The 25,604-nt window shown below is 44.8% G+C and overlaps 1 protein-coding gene across 1 annotated transcript in view; it reads right to left on the bottom strand.

Moving 5' to 3' along the window:
- Positions 1–25,604, bottom strand: part of LOC126272667 (uncharacterized) — a 234,969-nt gene that overhangs the window by 43,082 nt on the left and 166,283 nt on the right. The gene's annotated exons all lie outside the window — the stretch shown is intronic.

The following is a 25,604-nucleotide window of genomic DNA, read 5'->3' on the forward strand; positions in this document are numbered from 1 at the left end:
GTGTTGGCCGTCGAATGGCGCTAGCTGCGCAGCATTTGTGCATCGCCGCCGTCAGTGTCAGCCAGTCTGCCGTGGCATACGGAGCTCCATCGCAGTCTTTAACACTGGTAGCATGCCGCGACAGCGTGGACGTGAACCGTATGTGCAGTTGACGGACTTTGAGCGAGGGCGTATAGTGGGCATGCGGGAGGCCGGGTGGACGTACCGCCGAATTGCTCAACACGTGGGGCGTGAGGTCTCCACAGTACATCGATGTTGTCGCCAGTGGTCGGCGGAAGATGCACGTGCCCGTCGACCTGGGACCGGACCGCAGCGACGCACGGATGCACGCCAAGACCGTAGGATCCTACGCAGTGCCGTAGGGGACCGCACCGCCACTTCCCAGCAAATTAGGGACACTGTTGCTCCTGGGGTATCAGCGAGGACCATTCGCAACCGTCTCCATGAAGCTGGGCTACGGTCCCGCACACCGTTAGGCCGTCTTCCACTCACGCCCCAACATCGTGCAGCCCGCCTTCAGTGGTGTCGCGACAGGCGTGAATGGAGGGACGAATGGAGACGTGTCGTCCTCAGCGATGAGAGTCGCTTCTGCCTTGGTGCCAATGATGGTCGTATGCGTGTTTGGCGCCATGCAGGTGAGCGCCACAATCAGGACTGCATACGGCCGAGGCACACAGGGCCAACACCCGGCATCATGGTGTGGGGAGCGATCTCCTACACTGGCCGTACACCTCTGGTGATCGTCGAGGGGTCACTGAATAGTGCACGGTACATCCAAACCGTCATCGAACCCATTGTTCTACCATTCCTAGACCGGAAAGGGAACTTGCTGTTCCAACGGGACAATGCACGTCCGCATGTATCCCGTGCCATCCAACGTGCTCTAGAAGGTGTAGGTCAACTACCCTGGCCAGCAAGATCTCCAGATCTGTCCCCCATTGAGCATGTTTGGGACTGGATGAAGCGTCGTCTCACGCGGTCTGCACGTCCAGCACGAACGCTGGTCCAACTGAGGCGCCAGGTGGAAATTGCATGGCAAGCCGTTCCACAGGACTACATCCAGCATCTCTACGATCGTCTCCATGGGAGAATAGCAGCCTGCATTGCTGCGAAAGGTGGATATACACTGTACTAGTGCCGACATTGTGCATGCTCTGTTGCCTGTGTCTATGTGCCTGTAGTTCTGTCAGTGTGATCATGTGATGTATTTGACCCCAGGAATGTGTCAATAAAGTTTCCCCTTCCTGGGACAATGAATTCACGGTGTTCTTATTTCAATTTCCAGGAGTGTTTATTACTAATGTCAAAACAGTAATTCACAAATATTTTACTCACTTCGCTGTACAGTAGTTCGCGCTCGGGCATTAAGTGACTGTAGTGGACCGAAGCTGGTGGTAAATAAGCGGCACATGTGATGTTTAAAAGCTGTACATTGAAAACGTCATAATTATGTTCTGTCAGATTTATGGCCCAAATTTTTCGCACGGGGTTAATTTCGGGGGCTGGTATCTTGCAAGTGTGTTTTTCCCCTGCAGCACGTTGCAGTTACGGAATGCTAACTCCCACGACGATGGGCACATTGCAGAGTACTGTAAGGAAAATAAACCGACATGCTCCCACTGTGGAGACTGTGGCCGTCTAAAAGAGAGCTGTTAAAATAGCAAGCAAGCTCCAGTGTGCATTCCATGTGCGAAAAGGAAGAAATCATTCGGCCAACGTGGTGAAGACTATGCGACGTTGCAGATGTTCTTGGAGCGGAAAATTCAAACAACCTCATGTGGATTCTGAACCACTGTGTAATTCGCTGGCGAGCATCACAGGAAATCACAGAGCAAATACAAACGCAGCAGATATCAAGTAGCCGATCCAAGAAGATGAAAAAATGTCTAGGAGGGAAAACTATTAACCAGAACCCACTGAGCAAACGCATTATAAAATTACTTGCCATCTTTGTAAGAAATGGAAACATTCATCGAAAACAAAGCGAGATGCAGAAAGAGCCAAACTGTTGTGGTCCAATATGAAGGGCAGAATCATAAGAGACATAGCGAAACAAACAGAAAACGTGACTGGCCATACAGACAAGGACGATTACGAGATGGTCATTAAAAAGCCTAAGAAGTGCGGTACTGTCAGATTCAGAAAATGTTGAAAACGCAACAAATAAAGGTGTGGCGGCACCCAACGCGTTATAGTTGCGGAATGTGATAGCACGCAAGAGCTAATAGAGAAAAGTTACGAAAATATACAGATCATAGAAACCAGAGTCGACAGCGGGAGTAACGAAAATGATACAGTGATGGATTTGACATGGAAGAATTTTACGGACAGACCTGCGATCTGTTTACGATATATGTGAACATGCAACGAAACTATCTAAATGGGAGGATATTCGTGTGTTAACTATAGCAACAAACACCTGCTTAGGCACATTCATCCAAAAGGCTGTACCATATACTGTCCAGTCATGGAGGAAGTTGTCCATCCATGTTCAGGGCAGTGTCAACAACTTGCCTACAAACACAAAGGAAATCTCTAATTGACCTCGTTTTTAAGAAGGGTCAGAAGACATTTGTATTGAGCAGCTGTGCAGGCAATTAATGATGACACACTGACGAATTATATACAGGGTGAGTCACCTAACATTACCGCTGGATATATTTCGTAAACCACATCAAATACTGACGAATCGGTTCCACAGACCGAACGTGACGAGAGGGGCTAGTGTAATTGGTTAATACAAACCATAAAAAAATTCACGGAAGTATGTTTCCTTTAACACAAACCTACGTTTTTTTTAAAATAGGAACCCCGTTAGTTTTGTCAGCACATCTGAACATATAAACAAAAACGTAATCAATGCCGTTTGTTGCATCGTAAAATGTTACTTACATCCGGAGATACTGTAACCTTAAGTTGACGCTTGAGTACCACTCCTCCGCTGTTCGATCGTGTGTATCGGAGAGCACCGAATTACGTAGGGATCCAAAGGGACCGGTGATGGACCTTAGGTACAGAAGAGACTGGAACAGCACATTACGTCCACATGCAACTTTTTATTGGTCTTTTTTACTGACGCACATGTACATTACCACGAGGGGTGAGGTACACGTACACACGTTTTTTTCCGTTTTCAATTACGGAGTGGAATAGTGTGTGTCCCGACATATCAGGCCAATAGATGTTCAACGTGGTGGCCATCATTTGCTGCACACAATTGCAATCTCTGGCGTAATGAATGTCGTACACGCCGCAGTACATCTGGTGTAATGTCGCCGCAGGCTGCCACAATACGCTGTTTCATATCCTCTGGGGCTGTAGGCACATCACGGTACACATTCTCCTTTAACGTACCTCACAGAAAGAAGTCCAGAGGTGTAAGATCAGGAGAACGGGCTGGCCAATTTATGCGTCCTCCACGTCCTATGTAACGCCCGTCGAACATCCTGTGAAGGGCCAGCCTAGTGTTAATTGCGGAATGTGCAGGTGCACCATCATGCTGATACCACATACGTCGACGCGTTTCCAGTGGGACATTTTCGAGCAACGTTGTCAGATCATTCTGTAGAAACGCGATGTATGTTGCAGCTGTTTGAGTCCCTGCAATGCAGTGAGGACCAATGAGGTGATCGCCAATGATTCCGCACCATACATTTACAGTCCACGGTCGCTGTCGCTCTACCTGTCTGAGCCAGCGAGGATTGTCCACGGACCAGTAATGCATTTTCCGTAGATTCACTGTCCCCTGTTTTGTGAAAGCCGCTCCATCGGTAAACTGCAACGCATTCTCTGTTAATGCCCATTGACAGAATTCCACTCGATGATTAAAGTCATCACCGTGTAATTGCTGATGTAGCGACACATTAAACGGGTGAAAGCGGTGACGATGCAGTATGTGCATGACACTACTTTGACTCAGTCCACCGGCTCTCGCAGTGTCCCGTGTACTCATGTGTGGGTTCATGGCAACAGCAGCTAACACACCAACTGCACCCGATTCTCCTGTGACGGGCCTGTTACGGACCCGTTTGCGTGCTACGACCATACCTGTTGCACACAGTTGGCGGTAGATGTTTTGCAATGTGCGGCACGTTGAATTCTCTCTGTCCGGGTACCGTTCTACATACACCCTGCAGGCTTCAGCTGCATTTCGTCGACACTCGCCATAGATGAGTATCATCTCCGCCTTTTCAGAGTTCGAATACACGATGGTCACACTTCCTACAACACTACACTATCACAGACGTCTGGTAACACGGTGTACTACAGTTGTTCCGCGTGCGGAGACGAATGCAGAATAACAATAGCAGCAAGCGCTACATGCGGACACTGCGACAGCTAGACCAAACCACAACAGTGCACTACAGCCACACTCGTAAACACGGTCGTCATCGTAAACATGTCCCTGCAGATGCTGCTCGCCGACCGTGGCCCGTGTTTGTTATAACACGCAACTGAATGTCGGAGGTTTCAAGCGTCAACTTTAGGTTACAATATCTCCGTATGTAATTAACATTTTACAATGCAACAAACGGCACTGATTACGTATTTGTTCATGTGTTCAGATGTGCTAACAAAACTAACGTGGTTGCATTTAAAAAAAATGTAGGTTTGTGTTAAAAAACATACTTCCGTTCATTTTTGTATGGTTTGTATTAAACAATTACACTAGCCCCTCTCCTCATGTTCGGTCTGTGGAATCGGTTCGTCAGTATTTGATGTGGTTTACGAAATATATCCAGCGATAACGTTAGGTGACTCACCCTGTACATGTTGGACTGGCCTCATAGTTATGTGATCACTAGGTTCCCACAGCATTCACTTACAATCAAGTGGCACTTCAACAGCAATGGAACAGAGACAAATGATGAAAATCGGGCAGATAAATGCGGTATATACATTGTGAACTCGGGAAAAAGTGTTAGAGGAGTTTGACTTACGCGTTCTTTGTATAAAGGAACCATATTCCAAGAACGGGGCATTACTCCACAAGCCAGTTACAGCACAGATCATAACATCGGGTCATCATCCAATGGCAGCGAGCGTGGTGCCAGAAAAAGGCATAACAGTGACAATGCTGCATCAACTCTGTCACGAACACGAGGTGGCAACAGAAATAATTACAGCCTTAGAAAATTGTACATAACTAATCAAAATTTTCTATATAGTCAGCAGATACAACCACATATATACTTGAAAACTGCAGAAATACTGGGACGACACAACAGACACATTTTGGTAATCGACGCAAACGCGAACTCACCGTTGTGATATAGCAGAGCAACGGATCAAAGAGGACTCTGCCTTCAGGACGCTATATATGAACTTGACCTTCATGTTATAAACAGGTATCTCAGCTCACTTACTTTCCAAAATAGCGCAGATGCGGCAAAAAGTTATATAGACATCACCCTTGCAAATTCGGAAGCCAGTGACCAACTGGAAGGTCTGTGATCATAGTCTCACTCACAATCGCAGATAATGCCTTAGACGCTAACATCCAGCCCGAGCGACTATACAATCCACGCGAAGCGAACTGGGAACTTTTGAAGTCAGAATTCAAGACATAGCCAGTGCAAGGAAGGGAATCTGATGTTAACGCAAGGGCGGACGAATTGTTGCGACCGTTGCAGAGAGCACAAAATAAGGCGATGCCAGCATTTGTTAAGAAGTCAAAAGGATTTGAAATTCCCTGGCGTTCCGCCCTAGAGTCCTTAAGAAGTAGAGAGTGACGGGCGAGGAGATACTACCAGAGATCCTTAAGGAAATTAGGGGAAACGACAAAGAAGGTTGAGTTTCCATCGAACACTCGACAACATTACAGAGAACTATTACACCAGACAAGAGTAGTAAAATGAGAGAGGTACATTAAGGACCAAATGGTAGCAGATGTTTATGTTTTTTCGTACGAACTTCCAACACAAGGCTCGAACTCGGACTGTATTATCAACCCTGAGAGGACACGAAAGCAAGATAACGCCAGACGGGTAGACATCAGTGGAGTACCTACTCAGAACTTTGTTGCCTGATGATACAACGATTGAAGACACAGTGTATCATCAGCGTCTTCGCCCTGAATTACTATAGCAGCATGTGAATAAAACAGTGTTGTGATTCCATTTGTGCAGGAGGCTGCGAGACTGGCAATAATCAAGTTAAGAATAAGAAAGAACGAGGACATGACAGAATCCTTTCAGGAGGATTGCATCAGCTAGTGGACCACACTGTGTCAGTATAATTAAACGAATGCCTTTTGGAGGTTAGGGTGTTCAGCATCCGGAAAATGTCCAATATCATTATATTTATAAAAGGGGAAGACAAATATCCAAGAGAACCGAAACCTTACAGGCCGATTTCTTTGATAAATGCTCTAGCCAGAGTACAGAAAAAGCTTCTGTGCCGCCGTCTGAGGTGTCAAAGGCAGTTAGTAGGTATGAGACCCCTGCAGTACGGTGTCAGGAAACAGAAATGCACCGAGGGTGTGGTGATTGAAGCTGGATTTTATTCAAAGGATTTAATTCTTGAAATAGTTTGCTTGAGATGAATTAATTGTTTAATTTTTTTCTTTACTGGTTCAATTGGATTAAGATTCGTATAGAAATCGGACGTGTCGTTTTGCGAGAAATAGACCCTCCAGTTTCCTGAAGTAGTTCAATAAAAGTCTCAAAATAATCTCCTGAGTGTGGTCAGACAGAGACCATAACCTTTCTGTTCATTCATATGATGTCAGTTTCTTGTTTCAGCGCCGCTTCTGTCTGACAGAGTTGTCACGGGGGTCCTTGCAGAGATAAGTCTCCGTTGTAAGCAATGTTTCAGTTACGTCTGCACTTTCTAATTTCACAAAGCAGTAATGAAGTGTGAATTCCAGTTTCAGACGCAGACTGTAAAGACTGTACGCGTAATGTTTCAGCGTTGGTGCAAGAAACTGTGCCAGCGATTTAGGGCGTTACTGGCTGGAGGAAACTGGGGAAGCTGTTGACGTTACGCATAGCTTTTAACTTGATGAGAGAGTGCCTCGCAACATAGCAACCAAGTTGGCAATTCCATCTGCTAACGAGGTTAGTTCTGTAGCAAGCAAACAGTCTCCCGGAACCAGGAAATCGCCTTCCCCTTCTCGCTCATTTCATCTTCTACTGGCCACTTGCTGTATTTTATTTGCGTTTCAAGCTCACGCACTTCCTTTATGTCTATTTTTTCTTTCGTTTGTCTTCCTTTGTTCCTTTTATTCTCTCGCCCTTCTGAGGACAATTTAGGACACATCAGTGTCGAAATAATGAGTAAACTATGGTAGACTTTTATAATTTGATTTATCTTGGCTTTATATTCTATATAGTCACATGGGGACGAACCAGTCGCTATAAGCCATTAGTATAGATTCAGATCATCATAAGCTGTCTCCACCTGCTAAGGGAAGATAAGTTGTAAAGATAAAAGTCGACCTAACATGTTTTTTACAATAAGACATTTCTACTCGTCCTAATCGTTAAAGAAAATGAACACCTTGCCAACTAATTTTTCCTAAGGTAAGGTCATCAAAGTATTATAATGCCACTTTGCATTCGAATATGTTCACGAACTCATATAACAGCTTGATTAATGCTTGAGCTTAGTTCATGTGTCCTGCAAGTTTATGCCCGATCGTGTGTGCCTGTCCTGCATCTATTGTGAATCCCAAGCTCTGTTTCCGGTATGCAGTAGAAGGAAGTTTCTGCTTCTTTGGAGAGGATGCACCGGTCGTCCCTAATCCTCCTAAATGAGTCGTGAATAGGCCGAAGTATACGTAACAGAGCGGAGAATTAAGTCGAGACCGCCAATAAAGGGTTCCGAGACAGTCTGCGTGGCAGTACGTGGTTCTACGTCTCTCACGCCGTTCTTTGCGATCTGTGTGAGTGCGGATTCTAGGATCGAAGACAAGAAGAGTTTCAAGTTTCCAACTTCAAAAGCAGCTAGTTGTTTTATGGTACCAAATTTTTAAATAAACTTTTCCATAGGTCAGCAATTTTTTAACAGGAAAATGGCATATTTCTGTGGAGTTTAGTATGCTAAATCCCAAGGTGACAAAAAATCTGCATTACTCACCATTTCCTACAATTAACTGTCAATATTTAAAAATTGCAGTTTCTGGTGTTTTGAAAATATACACTCCAGGGGAAAAAAATATGTGCACTCCAGGGTCAATTCAAAGTATTTGTTCCAGCTGCCAGCCGTTGTGGCCGAGCGGTTCTAGGCGCTTCATTCCAGAACCGCGCTACTGTTACGGTCGCAGGTTCGAATCATGCCTCGGGCATGGATGTGTGTGATGCCCTAGAACCGTACGGCCACTCCGGCCGGCAGGGGGAGGCAGATCTGTGCTTCAATGCCATTCGGATGATGTGAAGATCTTCTTGGAGTGCGGCTCGGTGATGTTACGTGACCAGTCTCGTCGAGTTCTAAGGCCTTCCGTGAACCATTCGGCACACACCCGTTGCACTGCCGAATCACAGGAACCGCAATGTCTCTGATGGATGCATCATATTCTCTAGTGCCAATAATGCGCCCTCTTTTGAACTCACTTTGATGGTACTGTTCGTGGATATGTTTGTGAGGCATCCATCATGTCTGCTCAAGTCACACATATCCATTACGTTCGGCTTATGGCGACAACGGGAAGCCTAGTCACATTTTACCATCGCGTGTAGCGTCGCGATATCGATGTTGACCTTTGACCTCCATGCCGACATGGTTCAAGTGCTAATCATTTCTACAGAACATTCTAATTCATATGCCCTGTGACAAAAGCGTCCTGTGTCAAGTACTCCAAGATGCTCTGTCTTCTCTGGAGTGTATTATTCTGATCCGTATTAAATACATACATTAAAAAAGTTTTCCACCAAACCCGTTCCCAGAACTCCTGAGGATAAGTATTGACTGTGGATATTGTATCACAGACACAGTCCCTTTGGCTGTTCAGAGATGTCACTAAACCCACCCAAAGATGTAAACAACCACCCAACAGCCAATCAGTTCCAATCATTCCACCAGCAAGGAAGTACACGGCTCGTGTGGTCTGTAGTTGTGTAAGGTGTCAGGCAAATCCAACACCTTCCATGAAAACCCTGACATGATGAGCAAATCCAGTAGTATGTCACATAGCTCCAAATAAATCGTGACATTAAATTAACCAAAGTAATACGAGTAACAAGTGAGCAAATGGAATACCACAGACTAACACAAGAATGCCTAAATGCATGTCATGCCTTCCCACCGTGAGACCGACGCAGTTCCGAGGGGAGAAACGAGAACAGAAGTCAAGAGCAGAACCGTGTTAAGCTAGAAGGCCCTACGATTAGGGACGGACTGGACATCCACGTCGCCAGCCTACCTCTAAGACTACTACCCGCACGTTTTAGCGTGAGACTGTTTCGCGTCTCTGTTACGTCAAGGACCACCCATCAGCTCATGTTAAAAGCTAGAGCCCTAGAGCCCTCCAGAAAAACAGTTTAGATCTTACAATAACACAAAAAGGGCCACTACCAGCCGCAAGTTTTAGCGTGAGACTTTTTCTCGTCTCTGTTACTTTGCAAACTTTAAAAACATTGCCCCACAACGAAAAGTGTAACGTTTCTCATTGGATAAGCGGAGCTTAAGTTTAACATTGAGACCCTGATTGGTCAGATGAAAACACAGCCAGATAGTTTTTTTTTTTTGAACCAACTTGGGTAAATTGTAGTAAGGAGACGTTAGGGGACGAGAGTTGCTTCCGAGATGGCGAGGTGAGCGGAGCTGTGCGCCGGCCTCTGCCCCCTGAAGCTGCCTAAACACCAACAAGGTAATGAACGCACGTGATGCCGCATTTTGGAGCGCATAAGGCTTCACTCAGAACTGCAGAAGTCTCATCTGTTACACCCCCTTTTTGCGTAATACTAGTGTCGATAGTAAATTAAAGCTCATGGTGTTCACATTTGCCACTTGAAGAACAGATCTGAAACGCGATGATTTTTCTTTTATGTAGTTATTGAGAAGCCACATCAGCCACTGTAATTTACGACAAGTTAAATAAGTAATTAAAGATAATTGAAGGTCACTGTAGATCATTTTCATAGTTTTCTCTTTTGTGAAACTTAAATTAAACCTAGATTATAGATGTGATATGGCATAGGTCATCCTTCGATCCATTGTAGAACTGGAAACACACGCAGGGAATATTCGTTCACATTTTTGTTGAACGCAGTTGGTTTTTACCATCCTGTATTAAAACACTTCCTTTTATCAATAGTGCAATTTATAAACAATGTTTTGTGAGTTGAATAAAATTTCCAATGGTAAACTTAACTGCTTTTTCGGCGTTATTTTACCAGCTAACTAAAAATAGGAAAGCCTTAAACCCCTACCACTAAATTTAGTTAGTATTAAGATTCTTTTACAGGGAGTGCAGTGGAACTGACGCTGAAATCATAAAGTATTTGGTTATATCATCGCAAGTCTCACTGAACTCTTCTGAATTCTACATGTCATGTGTGGTCTGGCGTCTCCTTACCAGCAACAGGTCCCAGGTTCAAACTAGTCAATTCCCTAAAAAAACACGCTCAGAGCGTCGTTGCGCGAAGTGGTAGGGAGACACGATATAGAACAATCAGACACCACCATGTATGTTTAGAGTTGAACCAAGCCCAGACGGACAATACCGCGGTTCGATCACGTCCGCATTGTTACTTTGTGCCAGGAAGGGCTCTCAACAAGGGAAGTGTCCAGGGGTCTCGGAATGAACCAAAGCGAAGTTATTCGGACATGGTAGAGATACAGAGAGACAGGAACTGTCGATGACATGACTCGCTCACGCCGCCGAAGGGCTACTACTGCAGTGGATGACCGCTACCTACGGATTATTGCTTGGAAGACAGCAACGCCACCATGTTGAATATTGTTTTCCATGCAGTCGTGTTACGACTCAAATTGTGCGCAATTGGCTGCATGATTCGCAACTTCACCCCCGACGTCCATGGCGAGGTCCATCTTTGCAACCACGACACCATGCAGCACGGTACAGATGGGCCCGACAACATGGCGAATGGATTGCTCAGGATTGGCATCACGTGCTCTTCACGGATGAGTGTCGCACACGCCTTCAACCAGACAATCTTCAGAGAGGTGTATGGAGGTAAGCCGGTCAGGCTGAACGCCTTAGACACACTGTCCAGCGAGTGCAGCAAAGTGGAGGTTCCCTGCTGTTTTGGAATGGCATTATGTGGGGCCGACGTACGCATCTGGCGGTCATCGAAGGCGCCCTAACGACTGTACGATACCTGAATGCCATCCTCCGACCGACAGTGCAACGATATCGGCAGTATATTGGCGAGGCATTCCTCTTCATGGACCACAATTTGCGGCAGCATCGTACACATCTTGTGAATAACGTCCTTCAGGATAACCACTTCGCTCGACTAGAGTGGCCAGCATGTTCTCCAGACATAAACCTTATCGAACATGCCTGGGATAGAATAAAAGGGTTCTTTATGGACGACATGACCCAGCAACAACTCTGATGGATCTACTTCGAACAGACGTTGAGGAGTGGGACAATCTGGACCAACAGTGCCTTGATGAACTTGTCGATAGTATGCCACGACGAATACAGGCATGCTTTAATGTAGGAGGACGTGCTACTGAGTGTTAGAGGTACCAGTGTGTACACCAGTCTGGACCACCACCTATGAGGGTGTGGTGTTCATGAGCAATAAAAAGGGCGGAAATTATGTGTATGTTGATCTTTATTCCAATTTTCAGTACAGGTTCTGGAACTCTCGGACCCGAGAAGATACAAAACATTTTTTGCTCTGTGTATTTTTAAAAGCTGATATAGCTGTTATATTAGACAATGATTGCTATTTTCGTAGTTAAAATAGAAATACACTGCTGGCCATTAAAATTGCTACACCAAGAAGAAATGTAGGTGATAAACGGATATCCATTGGACAAATATATTATACTAGAACTGACATGTGATTACATTTTCACACAATCTGAGAAATCAGTACCCAGAACAACCACCTCTGGCCGTAATAACGGCCTTGATACGCCTGGGCATTGAGTCAAACAGAGCTCGGATGGCGTGTACAGGTTCAGCTGTCCATGCAGCTTCAACATGATATCACAGTTCATCAAGAGTAGTGACTGACGTATTGTGACGAGCCAGTTGCTCGGCCACCATTGACCAGACGTTTTCAATTGGTGAGAGATCTGGACAATGTGCGGCCAGGGCAGCAGTCGAACATTTTCTGTATCCAGAAATGCCCGTTCAGGACCTGCAGCATGCGGTCGTGCATTATCCTGCTGAAATGTAGGGTTCCGCAGGAATCAAATGAAGGGTAGAGCCACAGGCCGTAACGCATCTGAAATGTAACGTCCAATGTTCAAAGTGCCATCATTGCAAACAAGAGGTGACCGATACGTGTAACCAATGGCACACCATACCATCACGCCGGGTGATACGCCAGTATGGCGATAACGAATACACGCTTCCAATGTGCGTTCACTGCGATGTCGCCAAACACGGATGCGACCATCATTATGCTTAAACAAAACCTGAATTCATCAGAAAAATGACGTTTTACCATTAGTGCACCCAAGTTTGTCGTTAAGTGCACCATCGCAGGCGCTCCTGTCTGTGATGCAGCGTCAAGGGTAACCGCAGCCAAGGTCTGCGAGCTGACAGTCCACGCTGCTGCAAACGTCGTCGAACTGTTCGTGCAGATGGTTGTTGTTTTGCAAACGTCCCCATCTGTTGACTCAGGGATCGAAACGTGGCTGCACGATCCGTTTCAGCCAATGCGGATAAGATGCATGTCATCTAGACTGCTAGTGATACGAGGCCTTTGGGATCCATCACAGCGTTCCGTATTACCCTCCTGAACCTACCGATTCCATATTCTGCTAACAGTCATTGGATCTCGACCAACGCCAGCAGCAATGTCGCGATACGTAAACCGCAATCGCGACAGGCTACAATCCGACCTTTACCAAAGTCAGAAGCGTGAGGGTACGAGTTTCTCCTTCTTACACGAGGCATCACAACAACGTTTCTCCAGGCAACGCCGGCCAACTGCTGTCTGTGTATGAGAAATCGGTTGGAAACTTTCCTCATGTCAGCACGTTGTAGGTGTCGCCACCGGCGCCGACCTTGTGTGATGGCTCTGTAAAGGTAATCCTTTGGATATCACAGCATCTTCTTCCCGTCGGTTAAATGTCGCGTCTGTAGCACGTCATCTTCGTGGTGTAGCAATTTTAATGGCCAGTAGTGTACTTTCCCTGCTACGAAAACATTAAAAAGTTCGTTTACACTTGACTGGGGAACTTAAAATTTTAGACGAATCTCTTACACGTGGAATCGGCGGGTTCGATTGCTAAGTGTCAACTTGTAAGTTACGTAATTCACACCATGTGCCTTTTCCACGTCAGTGTATACGACCGCTGACGTCCCGACCGACGCGTCCCCTATGTGCGCTGTGTATGCCAGTCGCTATGTCTGGCCGGCAGGGTGTCGGCGCGCCTTCCTGTCCTTCTCGCCGGCGCTTCCGGCTGGCCGCGGTAACTCTTCCACCAGCAGACGGTCACAGTATCGACAATGCCGGCGGCGCTGGCAGCCTCCCAGGCCGGGGCCGCAGGAAGGACTAGAGGGTGAGTGGGAGGAAGGGTTAGAGGGAGGGAGGTGGAGGCGGAGGGCCTGCGCCAGTGGAGCTCCGCCAGGTGACGCGTCTCCGTCCTCTTGCCGCCGCCGGAGGCGTATAACGATCCGACGTCCGGAGGCTGCTCCGTCATTAGGCGGAGGAAAGGCAGTCTCTGTGTGGTGCTAAGCTCCACTTCCTGCCCCCTGAAGGAACGAAGGGTAGATTTAACGTCCCGTCGATGGCGAGATCATTAGGGATGGAGCACGAGTTCTGACTGTGGAAAGGATGGCAAAGGAAATCGACACGCCCTTTCGAAGGAACTGTGCCGTAAAATAGCTTCTTAAACGAAGTTGTGTACCGTAAGACATCTGTAACTACTGCATTACGACACTGAGGAAAGGAAATGGAATAAATGCAACGTGTATTCAACACGCAACACAAATGTACACTCTACGACAAAAAAAATCTCACGAAGGAATTATCCAAATTGGACGGAAATTTGTAGATATACATCTACAGATGAACAGTTGTTTACAATTTCAGAAAAACTGGAATATTTATTCAAGTGAAAGAACTTTACAGATTGAGCTGACTAAGCCGGTGGGTTTCTGGCGCCATGCGATATCGATTCATGCTTCCATCTTTGATCGTTGTCCATGTGCCTTGATCTCTTTGCGTCTTTGAGACAGTCTATTAATGGTGGCGCGCGTGTCCAAGTCGAGTAGAGTGGGTCCGCGCATGAACCGAGTCAGTCTGTGACGTGACGTGCTTTCGATGTCGTCGTTGTGGGGAGTTGGCGACACCATGTCACGTGGCACGGCCGTATGCCGTGAGGACCAGTAGAGTTGGAGCAACGAAGAAGCATGGGCCGCTGCCGGAAAGTATTAAAGTTGTATCGACACGGTTGGCCACTGGTGACCGGGATTTTCTAATACCACGAGAGCTATGTGGATGGATGGCGTGTGACTCTCACATGAAGAAGAAAAAACTAATCGCCAAGCTTTCGTGGCGTGTTTCTCCTTCTATATATAGTGAATATTAAAGTGTGCTTAAGGACTGTTGACTGTTGCAGTTGCTCGTCATAGTGGCCAGCAAAACATTCACCGCAGTTGTGGCGAGGCGAGTTATGTTCTGGAACGGCCATGAAATTATGTTACTAAAGTGGCTAGAAATAGCGACTCGCATTTATGAGTTTGCATTTGGTGCTTAGTGACACGGTGAAGGTAGATGGTTCACTTGTACATCATTTGTTAATTTAATTTAAGATTTAGAATTTTCTGGTTTTACGAATTAGTGGGAGTTATAGTTTCCTAGTAATTTCTTGTGTGTATGGAAGGCATGTGGCCATGATAAATATAGGTCACATTGTGTTTTATGGTCGGATAGAGCCCGTGTGTATTTTGGTCTGTGGCCATAGGGGCCGTGCTTATTGCATTAGCGACCTATTAAAGTGACATTAACTTTCTATTGCAATTTCAAATACCTATATGAAGGTTGATTGTTACGTTAGATATTGCACGTTTGATTTATGTGGTGTCAGCCATCCAGCAAAGACAGATTATATTGTAAGGTGGACCTTAAGTCATTGGGTGTGGACTGGCACATCTTTTCACGTAGTATCAAGATTTTATTTTATTTTGGCTCAGAGTAAACTAAGCTCCTTAATTCTGTTCATTGGTTAACTTGCAATATGTTTATATTAAGGTATTGCTTTTCTACATATATATTTGTGTAACTTGTTTATACTACAATGTGTCCGCTGCTCATATTTTCCTGTTTTCAGAAGCGTGTATAGTGGTCTACGCGAGCAAACCCCGCACCGCAAGCTTGCAGTGTGACGGAAATCTCAGGATTTGAACTCAGGGCCGTCCAGACCCGTTAAAGCGCGATTTCTCTATTCCATTCAACTACAGGCTTGTTTTAGGCAGAAGATTTCCTACTGCCCAGAGTTGAGTATAAGTCCACCTCTTGGATCGTGTGTTTGTTAAATCGTAATACATTAACGTTTGCTTGCGTCCATCACATGTTCATCACATTGACGTTTTGCCTTAAGCTTGCATAAAGTCTAGAATCTTCCGGACGTTGAGTGTAGTAGAATGCGAAGTGTAAACAGAACAATTAATAGTACCCTTCAGGTCAGATAGCATCAAATTAATTTTACCTTTTCAGTAAGAGTGAAACCGAGTGAGAAATGCAATAGCCGACATTGTAAACATTTGATTATCTATTTCATCTATTATTTTGGTTGTTGTTACCGGCACGTAAAGGAGCCATTGTCACAAGTGTGACGGTTAATATTGTAACTACTAATTGTGGATAGGGAGCCGGCCGCGGTGGTCTCGCGGTTCTAGGCGCGCAGTCCGGAACCGTGCGACTGCTACGGTCGCAGGTTCGAATCCTGCCCCGGGCATGGATGTGTGTGATGTCCTTAGGTTAGTTAGGTTTAAGTAGTTCTAAGTTCTAGGGGACTGATGACCACAGCAGTTGAGTCCAATAGTGCTCAGAGCCATTTGAATCATTTGTGGATAGGGCCTTGATATGCAAATGTTGTTAATTGATTATTACTGGTGATGAATACGTGTGTATGCGTAATCAATAAAGAGGTGTTGCAACTACAAACTGGTTGTGTCACTGGTATACAAAGTTAGAGTGTGCAATCGCCACACCACTATTCAATAACGCTGTGGTCCACCTCAGTCACTTAAGCTATCAGTTAATCGGTTCGCATTCATTGCTAGAGTTATTGGGTGTCGTCCTCGCGGATATCGTGCAAATTCTGTCCAGCTGACGGGTTATACCTCCAAAATCCAGAGATGGTTAGAGCGTTCCGCCCATAATGCTCAGAACGTTCTCAATTGGGGAGAGATGTGGCGACTTTGCAGGCCAAGGCAGGCTTTGGCAAGCACGAAGCCAAGCTGTAGAAATTTCATCGTGTGCGGGCAGACATCATCCCACTGAAATGTAAGCCCAGGATGGCTTGCCATGATTGGCAACAAAAAAAGGCTGTATAATATCGTTGACATACTGCTGTGCTGTAAGAGTGCCACAGATGTCAACCAAAGAGATCCTACTATGAAATGAAATGGCACCTCAGACCATCACTCATGGCTTTCGGTCCTTATGGCGGGCGACAGTCGGGTTCGTATCCGGACATGTCTTCGTTGGTCATCGGGACTCAGTTCGAAGCGGGACTGCCGGCCGCGATGGTCTAGCGGTTCAGGCGCTCAGTCCGGAACCGCGCGACTGCTACGGTCACAGGTTCGCATCCTGCTTCGGGCATGGATGAGTGTGATGTCCTTAGATTAGTTAATTAGTTCTAAGTTCTAGGGGACTGATGACCACAGATGTTAAGTCCTATAGTGGTCACAGCCATTTTTGAAGCGGGACTCATCACTGGAGACAATTCTACTTCAATCAATAAAATTTCTGAAGACACCCTGGACAGTGTTGAAGTACCAGCCTGACTCCTAGCTTTCGGGCTCTATGGCGGGCGAGAGTCAGGTTGGTATCCCACAGGTATCCGGGACGTCTCCAGACACGTCTACGTTGATCATCGGTGCCCAGTTCGAAGACACTTCTACTCCAGCCAACGGTATTCCAGACCGAAGATATGCTTGGAGACCCCCCAAGCGGCAGTGGGATACCAACCTGGCTCCCCCCCCCCCCTCCCCCCATACGGCTCATCAGTCGCGTGTGATATTCTGGGGTGCCATTTCTTTTCATAGCAGGACCTCATTGGTATTCATCCGTGACACCTTTTCAGCACAGTGGTATGTCGATGATATTCTACGCCCCATTTCTTTTTTGCTGTTCATTGCATGCCGTCTAAGCTTACATTTCAGCAAGATAATGTCCACCCACACATGAAGAGAGTTTCACTACTGCTTGTCTTCGTCCATGCCAAACATTACCTTGGCCAGAAAGATCGCCAGATCACTCCCCAGTTGAGAAGAGAACGTTCGGACCATTATGGGCAGGGTTCTCCAACCACTCAGGATTCTGGCGACGCCACTTGGAAAGGTCCCTCAGAAGAACGTCCAACAAGTATGTCTATCATTACCAAGCCGAATAACTGCTTTCAATAGGATCAGACGTGGCCCAGCACGTTATGGACTTGCTCAATATGTGAAGTCTTCTCTCTTAAGTAAATCAGCCATTTTTTGTTTTGAAGGTGCACTGATATGTTTGCCTGAACGTGTACACCACATCTACCTATTTCCGGCCAACACGGAAAACTTATTCGTGATTCGTCTTCTTTTTTATTCTTTTATTTCTTATTAGAGTGTATAAAACTGACAGCTGAAGAGCGGAAACACCAAATTTTCTAAGCACCAGTTATGCACAAAAAGGTTTTCCAACGCTGTTCTGTTCTCGGTAATTTGTTGTATGTCCTTTGGCTTGTTCCAAGTGTGATATCATGGGGAAATTGCGTTAAACATTCATTAATAGATGACACACGTTATTTGTGCCAAATAGCTCTTCCCTCAGTTGCAAAACAGAAAAACTTGTTGGCGTCGTTGCCATTTTTTCCTCAGAAGCATAGTGAGTTCTAGGTGAAACTTTGTAACATCTGATCTCAAGTATGGAGCCATCTGAGAAACCGAAGTCTGTACTGAGAGTTATTTCTACAATTTAATTTGTTTTGTTATTCTCTTACAAAACTTTAAAATATATGAGAAATTACTTTTGTTGTCTACAGCGCTAGTAGATAAAGCAATGCTGTCATATTGCTGTACTTGTTTTCTCTGAAATAAAACGTAGTGTCTCCGTGTCAACGACACCTGAAACAAAAACTTTCTTAGCGGCACTTATACAACTAGTCAGTTTTCTGGTATGGCGCTTGTAATGTTCTTAATAAATAATTTATTTTATAGTTTGTCTCATTATTTCTTGCAGTGTTGAGGTGAGCAGTATAATTCTACTCAGAGTTTTGGATACAAGTTATCTAAAAAAGGCATATATGGTTTTTTGATTCTCCCGACAAATGTTAGATTTCATACTTAAAAAGTTTTTCATTTGCACTCTTCAGTTGAATACGAAAAGATCATAATATTGTTGAATATGAACCAAAACTCTTGAACGAAAATTTTTAATATAAAAAAACTTTTACTGCCTAGACCGCAGTCTACACTACACAATTATAACCTGATGACTAGACCGAGCGAGGTGGCGCAGTGGTTAGCACACTGGACTCGCATTCGGGAGGACGACGTTCAAACCCGCAACCGAGCATCCTAATTTAGGTTCTCCGTGATTTTCCTAAATCACGCGAGGTAAATGGAGGGATGGTTCCTTTGAAAGTGCGCGGCCGAATTACTTCCCTAATTCGATAAGACCGATGACCTCGCTGTTTGGTCTCCTCCCCCAAACAACCCCTCATGGCTAGATCGATAGCGTACAAAAACTTCTTCAGATCTTTCAAATCGGAAAAAACAAATTGAATGTGCATTGAAAAACACAGTCATTACCAAGAGTCATGCATTCGCATTGTGAGCCAACAAGACTTGAACAGTATGCTGTTAACAGGGATCATCGAGAACGAGCCAGGTTGTGAACCATAATTTCGCAAGATGCAGGTAATAAAGAAGGAAGATGATCAGTTGCGTAAGTAAAAATTGCATCAAATGCCCATTACTTGCAATAGTATAGCAGATATTACAGTGACCATATACTTGCATGCATATAATTGCGTGACTGTTGGTAGTGATGATATCTTTCAGTGTGTATTAACTCAGTTTTACGATTTGAACCATCTCTTATCAGTTGTTCGCAAAGCGAATCTAGTCATCGTGTATTAACTGTATAATGCGAACTGCGATCTAGGCAGTAAACGTGTTTTAAATTAAAATTTTTAGTCAATAAATGACGCTATGACCCCTGTGTCCAATCTGACAATGTCAGGGTCCACTCTCAAATTTTTCATTTTTTATTTTACTTTAATTTATTTTATTTTTGCGTAACTGTCAGTACAGATATTAAACACAAAGATAAAATGTATACTGATATTACCATACTCATAACTGTTTTTACAAAGAGGCTATACAAAAAACAGAAGAAATATTAGGCTTTACCGTCCCGTCGACGATGAGTCATTAGTGACAGAACAAAAGCTGTGATTGGGAAGATCAGGGCCCTTTCTTGCGTTGTGCGATTTTGAGGAAATCAGGGAAAACTAAATCTTGAAGACAGAAAGGGGATTTAAACCGCCATCCTAAGAATTACAAGTTTAATATCTTATTACCGTCCCACCTCGTCCCGTTTGATGCCGGCGATTTTTGCTACCACTAGGATCGACTCAAGATCGAATCAACCGGGACATGAGCTACTGTGATGGAACGTCACATCAAAAGGATACCATTTGTTTCAATTGGCGAGATTCACACCGGCCGGGGACGGAACGGAACGTCAAGGAATATCAACGTCACATCCCGTATTATTCCTACGATTGTTTCCACATCGACAAGATGGGGAGCCTCACAAGACCATTAGTAGTCCGACAAGATCTGATGTCAGCACTCCCTCGAGAATTTATCTGCGTTACGATTTTGGACTACGGACGAACGCGACACTTTTATTTTATTTATTTATTTATTTTTAATATGACGAAGTTCTAATGTCCTTGCCACGAAGATGCATAGGTAGCAGAGACCATGTACACCGCAGATTTATTGACTCCGCGTGCGCAGCTCCTGGTCGTGTGGTAGAGTTCTCGCTTCCCGCGACCGGGTTCCCGGGTTCCATTCCCGGCGGGGTCAGGGATTTTCTCTGCCTCGTGATGACTGGGTGTTGTGTGATGTCCTTAGGTTAGTTAGGTTTAAGTAGTTCTAAGTTCTATGGGACTGATGACCATAGATGTTACAGGGTGTTTCAAAAATGACCGGTATATTTGAAACGGCAATATAAACTAAACGAGCAGCGATAGAAATACACCGTTTGTTGCAATATGCTTGGTACAACAGTACATTTTCAGGCAGACAAACTTTCGAAATTACAGTAGTTACAATTCTCAACAATAGATGGCGCTGCGGTCTGGGAAACTCTATAGTACGATATTTTCCACATATCCACCATGCGTAGAAATAATATGGCGTAGTCTCTGAATGAAATTACCCGAAACCTTTGACAACGTCTCTGGCGGAATGGCTTCACATGCAGATGAGATGTACTGCTTCACCTGTTCAATTGTTTCTGGATTCTGGCGGTACACCTGGTCTTTCAAGTGTCCCCACAGAAAGAAGTCACAAGGGTTCATGTCTGGCGAATAGGGAGGCCAATCCACGCCGCCTCCTGTATGTTTCGGATAGCCCAAAGCAATCACACGATCATCGAAATATTCATTCAGGAAATTAAAGACGTCGGCCGTGCGATGTGGCCGGGCACCATCTTGCATAAACCACGAGGTGTTCGCAGTGTCGTCTAAGGCAGTTTGTACCGCCACAAATTCACGAAGAATGTCCAGATAGCGTGATGCAGTAATCGTTTCGGATCTGAAAAATGGGCCAATGATTCCTTTGGAAGAAATGGCGGCCCAGACCAGTACTTTTTGAGGATGCAGGGACGATGGGACTGCAACATGAGGCTTTTCGGTTCCCCATATGCGCCAGTTCTGTTTATTGACGAAGCCGTCCAGGTAAAAATAAGCTTCGTCAGTAAACCAAATGCTGCCCACATGCATATCGCCGTCATCAATCCTGTGCACTATATCGTCAGCGAATGTCTCTCGTGCAGCAATGGTAGCGGCGCTGAGGGGTTGCCGCGTTTGAATTTTGTATGGATAGAGGTGTAAACTCTGGCGCATGAGACGATACGTGGACGTCGGCGTCATTTGGACCGCAGCTGCAACACGGCGGACGGAAACCCGAGGCCGCTGTTGGATCACCTGCTGCACTAGCTGCGCATTGCCCTCTGTGGTTGCCGTACGCGGTCGCCCTACCTTTCCAGCACGTTCATCCGCCACGTTCCCAGTCCGTTGAAATTTTTCAAACAGATCCTTTATTGTATCGCTTTTCGGTCCTTTGGATACATTAAACCTCTGTTGAAAACTTCATCTTGTTGCAGCAACACTGTGTTCTAGGCGGTGGAATTCCAACACCAGAAAAATCCTCTGTTCTAAGGAATAAACCATGTTGTCCACAGCACACTTGCACGTTGTGAACAGCACACGCTTACAGCAGAAAGACGACGTACAGAATGGCGCACCCACAGACTGCGTTGTCTTCTATATCTTTCACATTACTTGCAGCGCCATCTGTTGTTGAAAACTCTAACTACTGTAATTTCGAAAGTTTGTCCGCCTGAAAATGTACTGTTGTCCCAAGCATATTGCAACAAACGGTGTATTTCTATCGCTGCTCGTTTAGTTTTTATTGCCGTTTCAAATATACCGGTCATTTTTGAAACATCCTGTAAGTTCCATAGTGCCCAGAGCCGTTTGAACCATTTGATTTGACTCCGCCAGAAGCGGCCCTACCATGACCATGGAGGTTGGCAACCTGGGAAACTACAGGGATAATGATATAACGGCCCGCAGGGCAGGCGCTAATCAGTCGGGAAGCCACATCAAGCTGGTCTTCACCAGTCAGCCACGCAATGGCGAGCTACCGCCTTCTAACCACAGCTGCTCCATGTCTCTGTTTACGACGTCGCTCTGTTCAGCAGGACTCTACAGAGTTCGCCGTCTCGTCAAGACGTTCAGTCGAGGGACTTCGAATCTGCTAGTAGTACTCGACTACAGATGATAGAGACTAGGCACATTTCCTCTGGATATCTGTGCTACCGTGGCCTACTCGCGTGGGGAAATCTAAACTTGGGCACTTTACTATCAAGTGCCACTGAACGCTTCCTCTGAGAGACGCTGAACTTTTCAGAACGTCAAGTGTCTTTTTCTTCTACTTAGTTTATTTTCGTGTGTACTTAAAATTTTCCCAGATATAAGAATTTGGTGATGTTTGTTATAGTGTATGTGATATATGGTGACCACCAAATGCTGTAACTGCGAAAGTAATTACAGCAAAAGTATTTTATATCGACAGTAATCTCACCAACAAGCATGGTTCCTCAGCAACACAGGGTCTTCTCAAGTTAAGAATCTTCTGCTAGCAATCGGAAATAACTTTTGAAAACCAGAATTCTGAGCTACATATTATAACGATAGGTCCCACCCCCAACCCGCCGCAGCCAAAGTAAAGACTCCATAAATTAACGTGCAAATGCTATTCATTCTGTATTCGTCACTCCATTACTGATCTATTGAAAGTTGTCCTCAGAAACATGAAAAGAGACCGAAAAATAGAAAGAGAGAACGTAGGAATAAAATGCAAGTAAAATTAAGTACGTGGCCAGTGAATGGTGAAATAAGCTGAAACGAGGAGAAGATTTTTCTGCTGGCTATTTGGTTGCGGCACAGTGATAACCTCGTTAGCACATGGAACGGCCAGCTTCATTGCTCCTTAACTAATGTTTCATAGCTTGCTGGTTTCCAGGACAATTTACGAAGATGTTATGTGGAGTTAATGTTAATTCTACAAATGTACATCCTCTAAATAACTGCTTGCACCACTCGCAGACGACTTCAAGAAACTATTCTAAACGACTGTAAAGCTAGGAGGAATTTATGGCTCTTTGACAAGAATAGAAAGGCACGGTATAACTGGGCTCTAAAACACCAAACGTTTGCCGAACGAAACTGGTCAAATATCGCGTGGTCTGATGAAGTAAACATTCTGATAGGTTTCTCAACTTGATGCCCTAACAATACATACCAATTTGGGTAGAAAACAAAATATATAAATTTAAAAACTTATGAAAGAATTCTCTAAAATATCTATTCACATTTCAGATGTTTGGTATACCGAGTGTGACCTATGTCCGTTACCGGACGGACGAGGAATGTAACCAACAGTGAGTGGTACCTACTGTAGAACACGGCTTAAGGAGCGTCATGATCTGGAGCTGTATGAGCGCTGCTGGAATGGGACAAATGGCTGTATGTGAAGGTCGCATGGATTCTACGAAGTACATAGACGACCTAGAATCTGATTTACTGCCCTCTTTTACAAACCGTTTTGGCGTTACATATATGGACGTCTTTATTTCTAGCACCATAAAGCAAACTACCAGAAATCTCCCCTCACAATTGAATTGGGTTCGGGAAAATAAAATCGAGGTTCTCGACTGGCCTGCCCAGTCACCGGACCTGAACCTCTTAGACCATTTACAGGGTTTTTTGAACTGCGGCATACAATTAAGTCAAAAGAAGAATTAAAAGACCACCTACGACTTGAGTGGAATGCCGTAACTATCGAACTATGTAAAGAGCTGGTGTATTCTCTACCAAAAAGAATATCTGCTGTAATAAGAGTAAAAGTGGGCCCACAAAATACTGATTTTGTATTACTAATAAAAATTACATACTCGAACAAATTGTTTCTATTTATTTTATTTTCTTATTTTTCACAACATTCAAAGTTACCTAGGGTGCACAATACTTTTCGCCAAAGGTGTACATTCACTTGGGAATTATGAGGTCCGCATTGATGAAGGGAGGGAGGAATCTGCGTGCATCGACAAGTCGTGAGCTTAAAGACTAATCCGTTAACGTCTGATGATCACTGTTGAAGCAATGCGGGCGCCTCTAGCCACTTTGGAAGAGAGTGCATCTTTCCGGTTGGTACTTAATTCTTCAGGCTGAGACAGCAAGTCGTCTACACTCCGGATTGAGGTCTGCAAGTGTTTTCTAAGAGTTATAATTTTTATTGGTGTTTGTTAAATTCCCTGATATACATCTGTGCTGTGTGCACTTTTTCTTGAGTTGGTATGTTTCTAGTTATGACGACGTGGGTCTAACGCTAAACAGGGAGATCATACAATAAATTAATTCTTAATACTTGCAAGTCTGATTTGCATCCACCTATTATGGTTATCGTATGAATCACCTATCAGTTGTCTATGTCTTATTACCCTCATCCACCATTTGTGTTAGGCAAGAAAATAATACAGGGCACTAAGGACCTTGGGCTCAGAATAGCATCACATAAATACTTTACAATAAGGGGTAATCAAATGAAAACGACATACACGGAAAAAAGTAAACTCTTTATTATTTCAAAAGTAATCGCCGTTGCAGTTAATACATTTATCCTACTGTGAGGCAAGTCGGTCAATGACTCCATGGAGAAATGTTTGTGGTTGCCTATGGAACCATGAGAGTACCTCTTCGCCCTAAGCAAATCGACAGCCACGAATATCTTTCTTCAGGGCTCTAAAAATATGCAAATCGCATGGGGAGGGATCGGAGCTGTATGGAGGATATTTAAGGGCTTTCCAGTGAACCTTCTGCAGAGTACTCGAAACAACTTTGGCAACATGTGGACGGGCATGACCTTGCGCCATAATGATACTGCCAGTCAACATTCTTGGGCGTTTTGACTAGATGACGCGCTTCGGTTTTTGCTAAGTGTCCTCATGCCGCTGTGCGTTAATTGTGACGATCTCTCCTCGCGCGATATCCACATTTTTGCAATCGTGAAAAAAGACTTCTGTAGCTGTCGATTTGCTTCGAACGAAGAGGTGCACGCTTAGGTCCAATCAAGGTTCCACAGGCAACCACAAACATGTCCCGCAGTGGGACAAGGGTGCTAACAGTTATAATGATTGCTTTTCGAATAATAAACAGTTTACTTACTTTTTTCTATGTGTCGCTTTTCATCTGACTTCCCCTTACAACAGCAAGTATTGTATAGTGTAAGTACCTCCCTAGTTTGATTATTTTTAAAAAAAAGGAAGGTTGGACGGAAGAGCTGAGAAAAACAGAAAGAGGGATAGGGAGTGCGGCAGGATTCACACGTAGATAATAAGTGGATCAGGTGTTTGTTGGTGTGGCTGGGTAATACTGGAGAAAGATTTGATCACGCGAAGCTCTAAGAAAAGGAGAGGATCTAGGCTACGTGATGAATGAAGAAT

This window comes from Schistocerca gregaria, chromosome 5, assembly GCF_023897955.1.
Source record: "Schistocerca gregaria isolate iqSchGreg1 chromosome 5, iqSchGreg1.2, whole genome shotgun sequence".
Taxonomy (NCBI): Eukaryota; Metazoa; Arthropoda; class Insecta; order Orthoptera; family Acrididae; genus Schistocerca; species Schistocerca gregaria.